Here is a 15,285-nt window from a genome sequence, read left to right as displayed (position 1 = left end):
TTTTTACGCGCTGTCAAAAATTCAGTGCATACTTATGGACGCTGTGCGCCTATGTGGTGTGTACCCAATAAGAAATTGTTCGTATAAAAGTTGTAGTGTGAAATTGGAAGCAGATATTGCATGGCATGTGGTTTAAAAATGTTGTAATACTAAAAATATGAAATTTTCCTATGAATATCTTGTTTAAAAAATAAATTTTATATGAAGAGTAGGCTTAATTTTCATGCGATCTTGCACATTTTTGCTCAGCATAATTTATACATAAAAGTAGGCGACGGTTTTAAATTTCAGGCTTATAACTCTAATTTTAGGTTTAGTAGTCCATCGAGCAATTTAACTTTATATGGCAGGTATGTGTAATTATCAAGCTATTTATATTATTTTCGAGCATATGAAAGTGTGCCCAAAAATAGTCGAAAGAAATTAAAATTAGCTTGATAGCTTAATAATTGCACTTTTTAGCCGTCATTTGAATAAAATTTTACATGTAGTTGGAATTTTTACAAGAATTACATGTAAATAAGTTACTGCTAAGTTGAATAGCTTTAGTTGTAATTTTTACAACATTTACATTCAAATAAGTTATTGCTAAGTTTTATAGCTTTGTTAGAAACTAATTTGACAGCTCCTGCTTAGTATTTGTGCTCTCCAGCTTATAAAATATAAAGCCGTTATATGCGAGGTATGTGTAGTTTTCAAAGAAACCTCCTCAATTGTTTATATATTAAATGTAAGCTAAAAATATTCGACAAAACCACGTTATAACAAAATCGGTTGTGATTTGTACTTATTCGCGCTATAGGGAATAAACTGTTATTTGAGTGGTTATTGAGTAATGGAATTAATAATGGTTAGTTCAGATACTCTTTTCAAAAATATTTTATATTCATTTTACTATATGTATATTTGAAGTAAAAAAGTAGTTGAACTCTTCCAAATTCCTACTGGATCTTATACTAGACAACACTCATACACTCGCATGGATTATAAATGTGCCTGCGTGCCTGTACGCTTTCATCTCAGATTAAAAGCATATTTTTCGGCGACTTTTACGCTTTGCTCTGCGCGTTCGGTTGTTGGGTGTGTGAGAAGTATTTTTTGGCTGTGCGGCCTTCCCTTTGACTGGTCCGTATTTGGGATTACTGACATTACGCGACTGATTGTAGGCCGATTGTGGGCTAGTAAGCATATTTTTACTTACGCAGACGCTTCATTTGTTTGATTTCATAAATTTCTTTGTGATTGCTTGATTACTTTTGTGCGCTCGGCGGTTTTTGTTGTTGATGCTAGATTAAATTTTTGGTTAATTTTGACTTTTGGGCTTAATACTGGACGATGTTGTTGTAGAGTAGTGTATGAGTCCATAGTTCATGTTTTTTGTTGGAATTATATGTTGCATTGTTTACTTAATGAATGGCTCCAGGTTTCTGTGGGTTTCTTGTTTCATTCGCACTGGCAGAATTTCTTTCATACACCTTTCAAAAATTATTTGTGGTCAGTACTTGTTTCCGAATCAACTAAATCCTTCATTTTCATTTAAATTCTCTCACACTCACTCACTCAAGCGCTCTCTCACGCTCTTATCACATTCTCAAATTCTTCATTTTTTTATTTTTGTAAACAAATTTCCTCTATTTGCTTCTCAATATATTGCCTTTATTAATTCATTGGCATTTCTAGTAAAGTTTGAAGTTTCTTTCTTTACAAAAAATATTCTTATTTTTGTTTTTGCATGCATTTCTCATTTTCAATTTGCATCATTTGAGTTTAGAATTTCAATTTTGATTTCGAATTTCACAAAGTTTAGCACTGCATGTTGCATGCCACACAAAGTGAAAATAAATAAAGTAATACTAAACCTCAGCCGTCTAAATTGATTTTCAAATTTCTTTTTCCCTACACTTTTTTTGTTGACTCACTTTCATGTAAGTTTCGAAATTTTGAAATTGTTTTATTGCAATCAACACATTTGCTTGGATTTTCATAAATTTTCAATTTGAAATTGCAAAAACTCATTAGGATTGCCATCAAATAATCGCATGCACAGTAGTGTGTTTGCTCTGTATATGAGTTGTTGTTGTTGTGTATGTAACGGTAAGCAACGTAGCTTATCACTTAAGCTACGTAGAGAGGTAACATTAGCAAATAGATAGAAATATTAACTGATTTGTAGCTTTAAATCTGTTATTTGAGAAATTCGTTGCATACCCACAGGCGCATATTTGCTTGGACGCACTGCAGGTAGAAAATATGCAAAGGAATTTCTTTGTAGAGTCTAGGCGTGTGCAGTAGTAGCTAATTTTGTTGTTAGCCAACACTGAAGAGTTCTTTTAAGCTTAGAGCTGTTGTACGATACTGTATTTGACCGTTATATTGGCTGCATGAGAGATGAAATCAATTTGGTAAATCAAAATGAAGTAATTTTCTGGCGAAATTAGTGATATGTGCGCATTTGTTGGAATGATTTTGGAATAGAAGATATTTGGTTAGCTGCAGAATTTTGACTGAGCGATAATTTTGGAAAATATATTTTTTTTTCAATTAGAGGGCGAATATTGTTTCCTTGGAAATGAGAATCGCATGAAAAAAATATTATAAAATAAACAGACATTTTTTTTAATTTTTTTATTATATTTTTTCAAATAATTTTTTTTTATTTTTTTTTCAAAACATTTTTTTTTTAATTTTTCCTTTCAAAATTTAATAACCCAGTTTTTTGTTTATTATTTTTTTTTTATATTTTTTGATTTTTTTCCTTTAAAAGCTTAATTCCCAGTTTTCTATTTTTTTTATTTATTTCTCAATTTTTTTTTTAAGTTTTTCCAAATTTTTTTTCAAACATTTCTTTTCAAAAATTATATTTTAAATTTTTTCCAAATTGAACCTATATTTAAAAATGTAATCCTAATATAGCATTAAATAAATTAGCTTTTACCACCTTCATCTCCACCACCTCAAGTATGCCCTGCTGTCTAATTGATCACTTGAGGTACTGCTGACAGTCCAATTTTACCGACCTTTCTGTCCAACATTAAAATTTTCTGGCGAAATTAGTGATATGTGCGCATTTGTTGGAATGATTTTGGAATAGAAGATATTTGGTTAGCTGCAGAATTTTGACTGAGCGATAATTTTGGAAAATATATATTTTTTTTCAATTAGAGGGCGAATATTGTTTCCTTGGAAATGAGAATCGCATGAAAAAAATATTATAAAATAAACACTGCTGACAGTCCAATTTTACCGACCTTTCTGTTCAACATTAAAATTTATTACATTATTTGCTGCACCATTACCCCGCGTCTATTAAGTGCCTACTTCTCACACTCTTCGTACTACAAAAGCATTTATTTTGTGGATGCACCCATAATTTACCGCCTAAATAAATAAATCATAGCATACTTTTGGGCGTAGATCACATTAAAATGCTGATGAATATTTATGCATGCAATAATTTTGCGTTGATCCACTAACACACAACCGTGGGTGGGATACGTATTTTTTTAAGTCTACCTTCGTTTTTTTAACCCCCCAAGTCGTTTTCCTCTTCAACAGCTCGTCAAATTATTGTTTAAAGTGAGATATTTAAATATAACTATGCATTTGGGACTGACTGGACATCAGAATACTCATGATGGGCGCATAGAAAGTAAATCACATTATTTGAGGTTAAGGACTATCACTCAGTGCTCAAAATACTAAGCCTGAGAACTCTCACAATAGTACTTACAATACAAGAGATAAATACTATACGAAAGTGCATACAATACCAGGGATGAGAACTATCTCTATGTACTCACTATACTACAGATAATTAATATCGCAAGGTACTCAAAATACTATCGCTAGAGGACCATATAAAGATTTGTTTGAAAACTGTTTGTACCCCAAATTTAAGTACCTCAACCTTACACCTAGTTACCTTTGAACTCTTGAATGCTGAAAATAAACTCGCACACATCGCTTCGCACGCCCTCACACTTCCTCTTTTACCACTCATAGTGAGACATTCAATTTATTTTTGGTTTTCTTGTTAACAGCGTCTCTTTTTTTTACTTTCCATTGCTTTTCAGGCTTCAGTCGTCATCTCAATTTGTGCACCTTTGGAAAATTGCGAAAATGAGCATACAAAAAATTTCTATTCATTTCCCTTTTTACTCTGTTTGGTGCCACAGCGGGGCTATGCGACGCGACGCGCTGCTTGCGACACGTTTCCTGTGTGAAATTGGTTTCGTTTTGTGTGCACCACGTTTGGGTTAATTAAAGATATGCGATTTGATGAAAATTAAGGCGAAAAAACTGTGTACAAATTTCTCGCAAAGCTATAATAAGTATGAAAAAATTTACATTTATTTTTATTTTTGCTGTTTATTTTCTTTAATCAAAAAGCGAAGTTCGTCAAAATGTGGCAAGAAACACATTGATTACTTTGCTTCGAACGCAAATGAAATTAATTGCAAAAAGTTTGATTAGCATACTTTTTGAGGTAACCAATTTTTCGCTTGATTTGGCTTATTCCCGAAATAAGAATACTCATTACTGTACTGTGTAGCTAACTTTTCGGCTGCATAATTTAGATTTCAAAATGGTAGCAAATTCTGCTGAAGCTTGTTAGATGCATACGAACTTCATTACTTCATAAATACAAAATATTTTTATTTGTAGTATACTTATAGTATACAAAAATATACAGCAACAATTTCAAAGTTCGCATTTTACTAAGAATTTGCTGCCGTAAGCATTTTGCAACCCGGCATAAATGACCATAAGTTAAATTTGTTAACTCTAATTCGGTTATCTTGTTGAAGCGAACAATGTAGCATACTTTTTGGAAGTGATTTTGTTCAAACTTTTGCGTTAGTTAAAATTCCAAGAAACATTTTTATTCTATTCTGGCAAAGAATAGAATACTTTTTGGAACAGTTTTCTTTCAATTGTATTTTCCTGTAAAAAAAAAATACTCAAACATTTATCAATCAAAAATGTGCAATGCTCCTTAATAAAAACAAATATTCAGCTGTGAAATTTAAGCTACGAAAGAATTTTATTTGCATACTTTTAGCTGTTATATAGATGAATTAATATGAATTGCCACGTGGCAACTACACTTTGTAGATAATAAAGAAATATTTCCAAATTTTGTGAGATTTTTATTTTAAAGGGGAATCTTCCTATACGTATCTTTCACCTAGCTATAAAAAGTAGCATAATTATGAATAAATGATTTTTTTAAATTTAATTTTCGCACCTCAAAAATTATAAATTTTCAACTAAATATTTTCTTGCATACTTTCAGGATGTCATCACTCTTCAGCGTCTATTTCGTTGAAGCCAATTTTCCCGCATTTGTGTGTAAGTTTATAAGCATTTTTTAACCTCCGCAACTTTACTACACTTTAATCAACTCATTTGTAATACCAACTATTGCTGCCTAAAGTTATGCAAATCATTTTAGTGCACTAAATTCTACTTTAGTAAACACACAATAAATTTAGACAATAACCTTTAAGAACACAAAAATTGGCCGCAATCCTTTCACAGCTGCTTGCTAACTAATTTGCTGACGCGCTCAAATGAGGTTAACGATTAAGATGAAACTATTTGATCACAAAAGTATGCTAAGCCAGAAAGTAAGTTTGAGTAGTTAAGCCCGCATATGTATAATATTTGAAGCAAAAGTGAGAAGGAAGAGGAATTTAAAAGCAAAAAAATATTAAATACGGTGAAAAATATTCGTAATCTGAAAAATATAATTAATGCATCTTCGCTTGTAAAAAGGGTTGGAACGTATGTGGAACTTAAGTTGAATGTGCGTATATTTGATCCACCTAAAAGTACATTTTGAGTCATAATAAATGTATTTTCAGGTGAAATTTAATTTTGAGTCATAATAAATGTACTTTTAGGTGGATCATATGTGGATTTTATGTGGAACTTAAGTCGAATGTGCGTATATTCCAGTTATAGTCATAACAAAAACACTTTTAGGTAAACTCTGTTCTAACTAACAGAATTTGTAAGTTATAGCGTGTGGAATCCATTTGTTTTTCAATTTTTTCTACAATTAGATGGTTGTTACACAGGTTTGGTTGGTTTTCTAGAAGCAAAAGTTTGACTTTTGACTGCAGCAATATAAATATATTGAAAATCATTGCCCATAAATGTTAGACTTAAAAAAGACTAATCGTATCATCCGCTGTCAGCGCCTTAAACAAACAAAAAAATCTTTAACAAGGCTGTTATTTAGAAGCAGCTAAACGGATTATTATGTCGGTCGCATACAGGTCAACAGGCGTTGGCTCAATGCGAAGCCGTAAACTAAATTTAAACTTGACTTGGTTGCTTACTAAATGCAAACAGCAGGAGAAAAACAACGAAGAAGGTAGAAAAATGAAGGAAAGCCAAACTAAAGAGTCAGCAAAAAAACGGCAGCCAAGCCAGTTAGTGTTTATCGAAACTGTTTACGGTTCACAATGCAATGGTATTTTATGGTTCATAAAGTTTGTGCTCCTTTCAGCAACGTATTTTCGATTTTATGCTTGCATACTTCAAGGCGTACTGGAGGGTAGGTGGGTAAGAGCGTATATAGTAGCTGATTTTTTGGCTTCTTCGCTACACAGACGCGAATTTTACTAGGAAAATTTGGCAGTTGCACATCGTTCTACTTCCCGCTAATCTTAGCTCCCATCTGCTTTCGTTATCTACTCTGAAAAGTATGCTTCTTTCGCTGGCAATTCGGCATGCTTGTTGCACCGTTAAATGCTTAGTTGAATGCTGAAAGTGGCTTAGCAAAAATAAAATAAATAAATAAGTATACAATTTGGCTAATGCTATTGAGCTGAGTGCTATTGAGTAAATAAAGCATATCGAAAACAATGAAATTTCAACGTATCACAAAAATTCCACTGTTTTATTATAAAACGCGGTTTGTGCTAAAGAAATACCTCTGTTTAGTTGCGCTCATCTGCACTTGAGAGTATTTATTGTGCTCAAATTTGTATGCACGAGCGCTCCAATTAGTGGAAAAGTTGAGCAACGCAGAAAATGGGCTGTACAAATAAATCTAATTCACGAGTAGCGGGGCAAAATCTAGCACAATTGAAAGCAAACATTTTTTAAAATCGCATATTTTGCTATTAAAGTTGATTATTTAAAAAAAAATCAATATGGAACATATGTGGAATCCATGTGGAATACATGTGGAACGCGTAAAAAATGTTTAAAACTTAACAGTTTATTTCTTTTGCATACATAAATTCTCATTTCAGCTTAAAAGAAGCGTGGAATGTATGTGGAACATATTTAATACTTAAATAATAAAACGTAAAATTTATGTTTTGGAACATTATTGGTGGCACTCGATACTGATTCAAGCGTTTTGTAGTCTAAAATCACAGATAAATTTCTTTAAAATTCCAAGATTTTATTAAATTTGTGCAAAGTATTATTTGCCATACAATTTTTAAACTTTGAACACACTCCTCGTTTTTATTAACCGCTTAACCTCTGTTCATTTCCTTGCTCACCTTGAACGCAGGTCTACTGCAAAAAAATGCGTTTAACCTATGCCACTACGCAAGCTCGAATATGAAAAAGAGGAAAATAATATAATAATCTACAATAATTCTGCTTAAATGAAATGCAGTTTAATAAGGTATTTCTTACTTATTTGCACAGTTATTAGTGGAGAAAGAAAAAATGTTTAAAATAGCATGCAGAAATGTTGTGCAGCTAGAGCAGCAGAATGAGCAGCTGTACAAATGGAAACCGCGAAATAATATACATAACTTAAACAAAACATAAAAATAATATCTAAAAAGTGGTGGGTTAAAGAATGCAGCACGCGGCTAATTAAAACTGTTCTGCAGATTTTTAAGTATTTTTGTTTATTTGTAAAGACTATTCATTTATAAAAAATTTAATTTTAAATTGACAGTGCTTAGCAGATTTAAAATTATGCATGAAACTGTTTCAAAAACAGCATTGAGACTACTTTTTTAATTTATAATATATTTTATATGCCATATGTAACTGAAATATACAAAAATATTATGTGGAATGTATGTGGATTGCATGTGGAACATTACTTTTTTGTAGTATTTTTACTACTTTCAGTTATTGCAATCGTTTAGTGCAACATAATAAAGCCTTTCATATGATTTTTATGTGGAACACAAGTAATTTCCTCCTATTTTTCACAGAATTTTATCATAAATGATTGGCATATGTATATTTAATGTGAATTTAAGTTTATCAGTTGACGTTGCTGCATACTTTAATGATAAATATGCACTTTTTTATTTAAGTTATTATTTTTAGAACTCCATTAAATCAAACTGCACAGCAAAACAAAGCATATTAATGTATTATTCATATCGTTTTCAATTTGCCTGCACAGCAGGAAATACTATCTCTTCGCTTTTGTTTCCGCATGCTACGCATATAATAGAAAATAATAATTCACTTTATATACATACATACAGATATTTTGCATATATTTATGCATAAAAAGCGAACAAAGCAAGAATTTCACAATACAACATAACTCTTCACTTACGATTTGTAAACAACACATATTTACCGTACACAAAAACGTGCCACACCACCACCTCACTATCAGAGCACACATACCCACGCCAGCGCGCCACACGATTAAGTGCTGTTGAAAGCATTTTAAATGGAGGGAAAACGGGATTTAACTGCCAGGCAAGGCAAGTGTAGCGTGTAAGCACGCAAGTAAGCAGCTGTGTGTGTTTTTGCTTAATGCCGTCGGTAAAAATGCAAAATATAAATCCTTACAAATATGTTCAAAGGTTGTGGAGCGCACATTGTAGGTGTGTATATATTATATATACTGCTCGCTCACCATCTTGTTGTTTGTTGCCTCACCTCAGGCTTTGGCATCAAATCGAATTTAAAACGCCGGAAGTTATGAAAATATATTAAGCAGCAGCATATTTTTGTTTTATACGCACAACTTCTTCTTTTCCTTCCTGCCACTCTGCATGTATGTAAGTCTGTATTACTTACAGACTCTTCCTTTGCATTTGCCGTATCCGCATCCGTATACTATATATTACACTGTGCCAGTGTCGACCTTTTTATATTGGCCTTTTTATGTTTTTGCTATCTTGTTTTGCCTTTTTACGCCTTTTATAACCTCGGGGTTATATTTTTAACCTTTTGTTTTCCCCTGATTTACTTTCCCTTATACACATACATACCCGACATTCATAACATATTTTAAGCCTGTTTACATAAACATTAAAGCGTGAGTGGAGTGGAAAAAAAAATCAATGGCAAATGCAATAAAATGTGCAACACTTTGTTGTACCTTGATGCCAGCATACGTTAACCCTTCGCATATATTTTTCTTAATCCAGCTTGTTGGTGCTTAACAAGTTGGTGATGCTTTTTATGTTGTAGCAATTTTTTATGGTTTAGTCAGTTTTTGACCATAAATCGTTCGATAGAAAACTGTTTGCTTGCGTTGATGGATGTGCAAGTTTTGTTTTGTAAAAAATAGTTTTGCTGAAAGGTTTATTTTATGTGCTTGAGGTCATAAAAAAGTCATAATCGTTTTTGTTTATTGTGGAAATGATTTTTGAACACACTTTTTGGATATTTATTTATGAAAAGAAACTCGTACTGATATGAAAAAGCATTGGGATATTCGATTATAATTTTATAAATGTTTTGAATAGGCAATATTGTGACTTTTGGTGAAAAAATAAATGTGGAACCTATGTGGAACGCAGAATAAAACATCTAAATAGCACAGAAATGCTTAATTTCAAGATTTTTGTACGTTTAAAGGCTTAAAACTTGTGGAACTTATGTGGATCGTATTTTTCCCCAACATTTTTGTATAGAAATCAACGTAAGCAAAATATGTTACATTTTTCTGAACATAATTGAGAAAGTTTTATGCTTTAAAACTTAGCTATATGCCGTATGGCACGAAATTTTGTTTAAAAAAAATCAAAAATTATTTATTACATAATATTGCTTACACAAAAGTTTAATGCTAATAATACTAATATCATAATTTGCTTATACTTCTCAATCAAGCTTTAAAGCTCCGAACTTTCTATGACCTTAAAACATTCAACGCATATTTTGCAACTACATACTACTACTGCATACTAACCACTTCATTGTAAAATATCAGTTTTCACTCAACATTGCATAACCTTTTCACGCGCACCAGAAATGTCTGCTTGTTACGCTCACTTCACAATTTCTTCCCTCACAATCGTATGTACGCATTTCAATGTTTGCATACAGCTATACGGGGGTTACGAGTAAATGGTACAGGTTTATAAATATTGAACATGGCACATGAAAAGCCACAAAATAATTGAAATTTGTATTTTACAGCTGCGTAACGATATTGACAGCAGACACGTAAAAAAGAGGGGACGATTCGAAATAACATAGTAGGAAAATGTTAGTACTATGCGTTTCATAAGTAATAATAATTCAAGAACTTAAAATTTACGAAAATGTGGGTGAAATAATGTGGAACTTATGTGTATGGTACTTAGAATGAGTAAAAACACTTGTTGACGATGTTATTTTATATATTTTGTAAATAAATAGCAGTTTGTGTTAGAAAAATCGTGTGGAACATATGTGGAACATATGTGGAACGTATTTCAAAATACCATTTTATGCATTTACTTTTAATTAGAATGTTTTTTCTGACTTTATTTACATTTTTCTCTTTTACTTATATACCATATTGCTAGGAAATACCTCAAAAATTTCTTACAGCTCCTTCTTTATTTATTTCCCTATGCTCCGCTCAAAAGCAAACCCATATTGTAAACCACAAATTTTTTGCCAATACTTGCTATCGGCGACAACGAAAAAAAGGGTCAAAGAGCTTGTGTTGCACATCAGTAGTGGTGAGAGTTCGGATTGGCATGCCATACCGAGTGCTTCGCTGGGTTAGTAATCAGCTGCGAGGGTCACTGTTGGAATTTGTTTATGTTTTTATTTATTTTCTTTTTTGTTTTTGCGCGAGTAACGTGAGTACGCACTGGCGAATTCCCTACCCCAGCCATGATGAATACATTTTTAAGTTATTTATGGAAATTTAATAAATGACCCATATAGTCTCTCTCTGAAAACAGGAAAAATAAAAATTGAGAAGGGGATGTAAGCAATAAGGAAAAGCAGGGAAGAGGAAAACATTATTGAGCAACAGTGGACCCTGATTAATTCGCAGAAATTACTCGTCTTATTGTGATTGAGTGCGGTGCTGGGAACGCTCATTTCTTTTATTCATTGAAAAAGTCCCCTCTCCCTGTCTCTCTCATTTATTCTACTAATTTTGTTATATAACTCTTCATCATCAACCCTACCAAAACTTCATAATTACCCCAACTTTTTAATCCCTTTTTTCTCGCCACTCGCTACGGTGTAAATACGCTCACAATAGCATTAAGTATTAAGCGTTAAGCTTTTCCGCTTTGAAGTTGCCTTACAAAAGTCTTTCTGTGCATCCCTTTGTTGTGCTTGGCGATTTTAATCCTTTGACTTGCACATTTCTTTTATATAACATGCAGGAAAGAACGCTGCCAGCGTGTGTCTTTTTATTTTGTCAACGGTATTTTGTAATGCAAAAGAGATGAAAGAAGAATTGTCCTCAGGGGTTCTTGTATGCGAGGAGAACCAAAATATATATAATTAATTAAGACAAAAGGACATCATTTTGAAAATTTTGGGAGTAAAATTCTAGAGAAATAATAGTACAGTAATGTTGCTGCAACATGTTGCCAAACTTTTTTTCTATTTAGTTTTTTTGTTAATTAAGTATACTCACAAATTTATACAATCGTCTCCGCATGTTGCTGCAACATGTTGCTAAAGAGATGAAGCTCTAATATCTAAATAATGATGTGTCGTCTACCTGCTTGTAAAATAATAAACCTAAATCCCGTTGATTCATAAGCTTTGAGCACATAAAACTTCATTTAATAAGTTTGAAGAACATTTTAATAATGTTGCTGCAACATGTTGAGGATTTTTTTTTGTGTTTTTGGAAAATAAAAAAGTGCAGTGTTTAGATTTATTGTGCTTTCCCAGTATAAAACCAGCTGAGTTAGTTAAATTATTACTCAGTTGATAATTGTCTTTAGTTCCATTATTTATTGGCAACATTTAAATCTTTTGTGGCATGTTGCTGAGAATTGTTTAAACATATATAAAGATATATCTAACCTATTTTATATTTACGTATGCAGATATTTTTTTCTATAAAAAAAATTCTAAATTATTCCTTTTCAACATTTGTTGCTGCAACATGTTGCTAATACTTTTTTATAGAATAATTTTTTTTTTAGTTTTAAAACTAAATAATATGTATATAAAAGTGCGTAAATTAAAAATTTTAAATGTTGCAGAACGGTTTGTTTGTAAACATATGTTGCAGCAACATGGTTTTGAATTCTTTTTACAGGAAATATTAAAATTCACTAGTTTTTGAGCTAGGAATATGCAAAAATTAGTAATTAAAAAATGTTTAATGTTGCAGCAACATGTTGCTAACAATATTTTCACGAAATTCATTGGATATTTTATGAATTCTGGAAACGCGACAACGAACTGTTGTACCACAAAGCAAAAATTACGAGTTTATGATGAGGGACGCTAGGGAATATGCTGCTCTTTTTAGCAGGATGTTTACCACAGTACAGAGTACTTCCCATGTCTTGCCTTCGCCTTCTGTGTTTACAATTAATATCTTCGGCCTGTGCCTTGTTTTATTGTGGTTACCAGCCAGCAACTGACTTTCCCTTGCCCCTTCTCATACACATTCAATGTGTGTTGACTTTTTGGCTAATCCGCATTGCAATTTCGACGTTTGCCGCTGCGGCTAGCAAAGTGGCTTTGTGGTGTGGCTGGCAAAAGCGTTGACAAGCTCACACATAACTCGATTCGGTGGTAGACAGCCTTGGAGGCTTTCATTTTAATTAAGCTGCTTGGTATGTGAATCAGCATAACCAACTACTGTGTGCCCACTTATGGCCACTTGCGGTTGCATAAGCACATTTTTGGTACTCACACCCTCACTTCACTATACAAGCGCCCTTCATCCCCTCACCCACCTGTAGCGTATTACTGCCAATCCATTGACTCGTAATTGAATTCTCTTTACGACTTATACAGAAGACGAACCGAATAAAAAGAAAGTTATTCAAAATTAAAAAAAGGAAAAAAAATAAACGAAATCAACAACAAAGAGTTGCTCGACTGCCAGTCAGTCAAGCGTACCAATCAGCCAGTCACTGGCCGTGACATGACTTTATATTGTTAAGCAACAAAAAAGAATGCGGAAAATGACGCACAAATACAACAACAACATACATATATAGAGTAATTAAGAAAATAAAATAAAGTATGCGGCAAAGCGCATGAAATTTCAATTGAAATCGAGCGCTGACAGCAAATGAGTGAAATGAAAGAGCAAATGCGGCCAAGTCAACAAATTAAAAAAGGCGCTTATTGAATTGTGTAATACGATTGTAAGTGACAGCAGCCAGCCAGCTGCGGTGAAATAACGCTTAAGCGTTTGTAAATTGAGCATTAAATGCGTTTAAATAATGTAATTTGGTTTGGTCTTTTTGATGGCAAGGCAAATGAAGGGTGGAAAATGTGGAGAAAAATTAAAAAATAATTGTAGCAACATGTTGCGAAAGCTTATGGGTGTGATTATTATGCAAAAAAAAAATACGCATCAGCTATCGCTTTCATGATTTAAAATGATAATTGTATTAATTTTAATGAAATGAGCGACTTTTGGCTTAGCAACATGTTGCAGCAACATAGGAGTGTAGTTTGTGCTGATTAAAAATATTGTTTTGAGTTTGTATAGAAGTCATAATTCAATAATTCTCAATATTTTAACAAAATCATGCACTCTGGGAATAGCAACATGTTGCCGCAACATAACGTTGTTTATTATATTCAGTAAAAATCACTTCATGGGTTCATATCAAAGATATTTTTCAATAATTATGAATATTTTAAGAAAATCAGAAACTTTTGCTCTAGCAACATGTTGCTGCAATATAAAGGTGTTGTTTGGTTCGATTAAAATACTATTGTGAATATGTATCGAACTCATATTTAAAGAATTATGCATGTTAAAAAAATTAGAGACTTTTGCTTAAGCAACATGTAAGTGAGATTTTCGGCAATTAAAAATGTGCTTTTCACTGTCATATATGAATTTCAATGCCTTAATACGTATAATTATGGTTAAAATCAGCAATTTAGCAAAATATTGCTCAAAAATAGTTTAGCAACATTTCATTTGTGCATCTAAACATTTCAGGAACATGTTGCAGCAACATTGAATTTAAGAAAATATTAAAATTTGCAGATTTTAATAATGTAGCACTTTTCTAAATAAAAACCAAGTTTCTTATTTTATATATTAATTTTCAAATGCTTCTTCGCAACATGTTGCCAACATTTTTGCACGTCTCATCATCGTAGTAATCATTTAAAAACATATGAAAGTGCAATTATAACCTTTAAATGCATTGAATATGTATAAAAGTGCTTCAGCTGTTATTGTAATTCAATCTAATCGCTTATACGCCTAAAAGTATGCCTCAATTAATATTTTTTAAACCACGTTAACTGTTAGAATAACCAATTTGTCCTTATTTTTCTACATAAACCATTGTAAGCTTTCCACTGCAACTATTTGTTAAATCACTATTTCATCAGCGCCCAAAAGTATGCAACACTTAACACTAACTCACTTCATTGCCTCTTATCAGCGCCTGCAACTCCTTCAATATCAACTCCACTTCACTATTGCTGCTCTAACGAGCTTGAAACTATTTTTTCTATATTCTATTTTTTCGCATTTGCATTTTTTCCAGCGCTGCGCTCAAAAGTATGCAACACGCCCTTTTCATGTTGCCGCCAAAAGTATGCTGACTAACATTTTTCTTATCTCAACAACTATATTTTCCCAGCGAAATTTGCATTTCTTGCCAGCGCACCAACCAACAAGATGCCTTATGTGCACTGAAGAGCAGAGAAAGTGAGGCAAGGAGGTCTGTGGAAATGCGATACTACATAAATTCAAATTGAGTCAAAAGTTTAAATTCCAATTATTATCCGCTCTTGCAGCTGATTTGTATTGTTGCCTGCGCTGGCATTTTTACCCAGGCAATCATTATTGTAGCTATGCGCTTGGCTGGCTGCTTAACATATTTATCGCCGGCATGCCAGCACAACAAACAGGCCAGGCCAGGCCAC

The 15,285-nt window shown here is 32.6% G+C and overlaps 1 protein-coding gene and 1 long non-coding RNA gene across 6 annotated transcripts in view; both read right to left on the bottom strand.

The window, feature by feature from the left end:
• Window positions 1-15,285, bottom strand: part of LOC105208563 (uncharacterized) — a 268,673-nt gene that overhangs the window by 146,563 nt on the left and 106,825 nt on the right. The window lies entirely within an intron of this gene.
• Window positions 2,234-4,527, bottom strand: LOC128922357 (uncharacterized). 2 transcript variants are annotated; one of them, XR_008471598.1, is made up of 3 exons: window positions 4,159-4,526; window positions 3,923-4,101; window positions 2,234-2,377 (listed from the first exon to the last, which is right to left on the bottom strand). It is a non-coding gene; the product is annotated as an uncharacterized LOC128922357 (long non-coding RNA). The 2 variants fall into 2 exon arrangements; XR_008471597.1 differs by lacking the exon at window positions 2,234-2,377 and adding an exon at window positions 2,782-3,041 and having other exon boundaries at window positions 4,159-4,527.

This window comes from Zeugodacus cucurbitae, chromosome 5, assembly GCF_028554725.1.
Source record: "Zeugodacus cucurbitae isolate PBARC_wt_2022May chromosome 5, idZeuCucr1.2, whole genome shotgun sequence".
Taxonomy (NCBI): Eukaryota; Metazoa; Arthropoda; class Insecta; order Diptera; family Tephritidae; genus Zeugodacus; species Zeugodacus cucurbitae.
The sequence above is the reverse complement of the archived record's forward strand: the minus strand, read 5'-3'. Positions and strand labels throughout refer to the sequence as shown.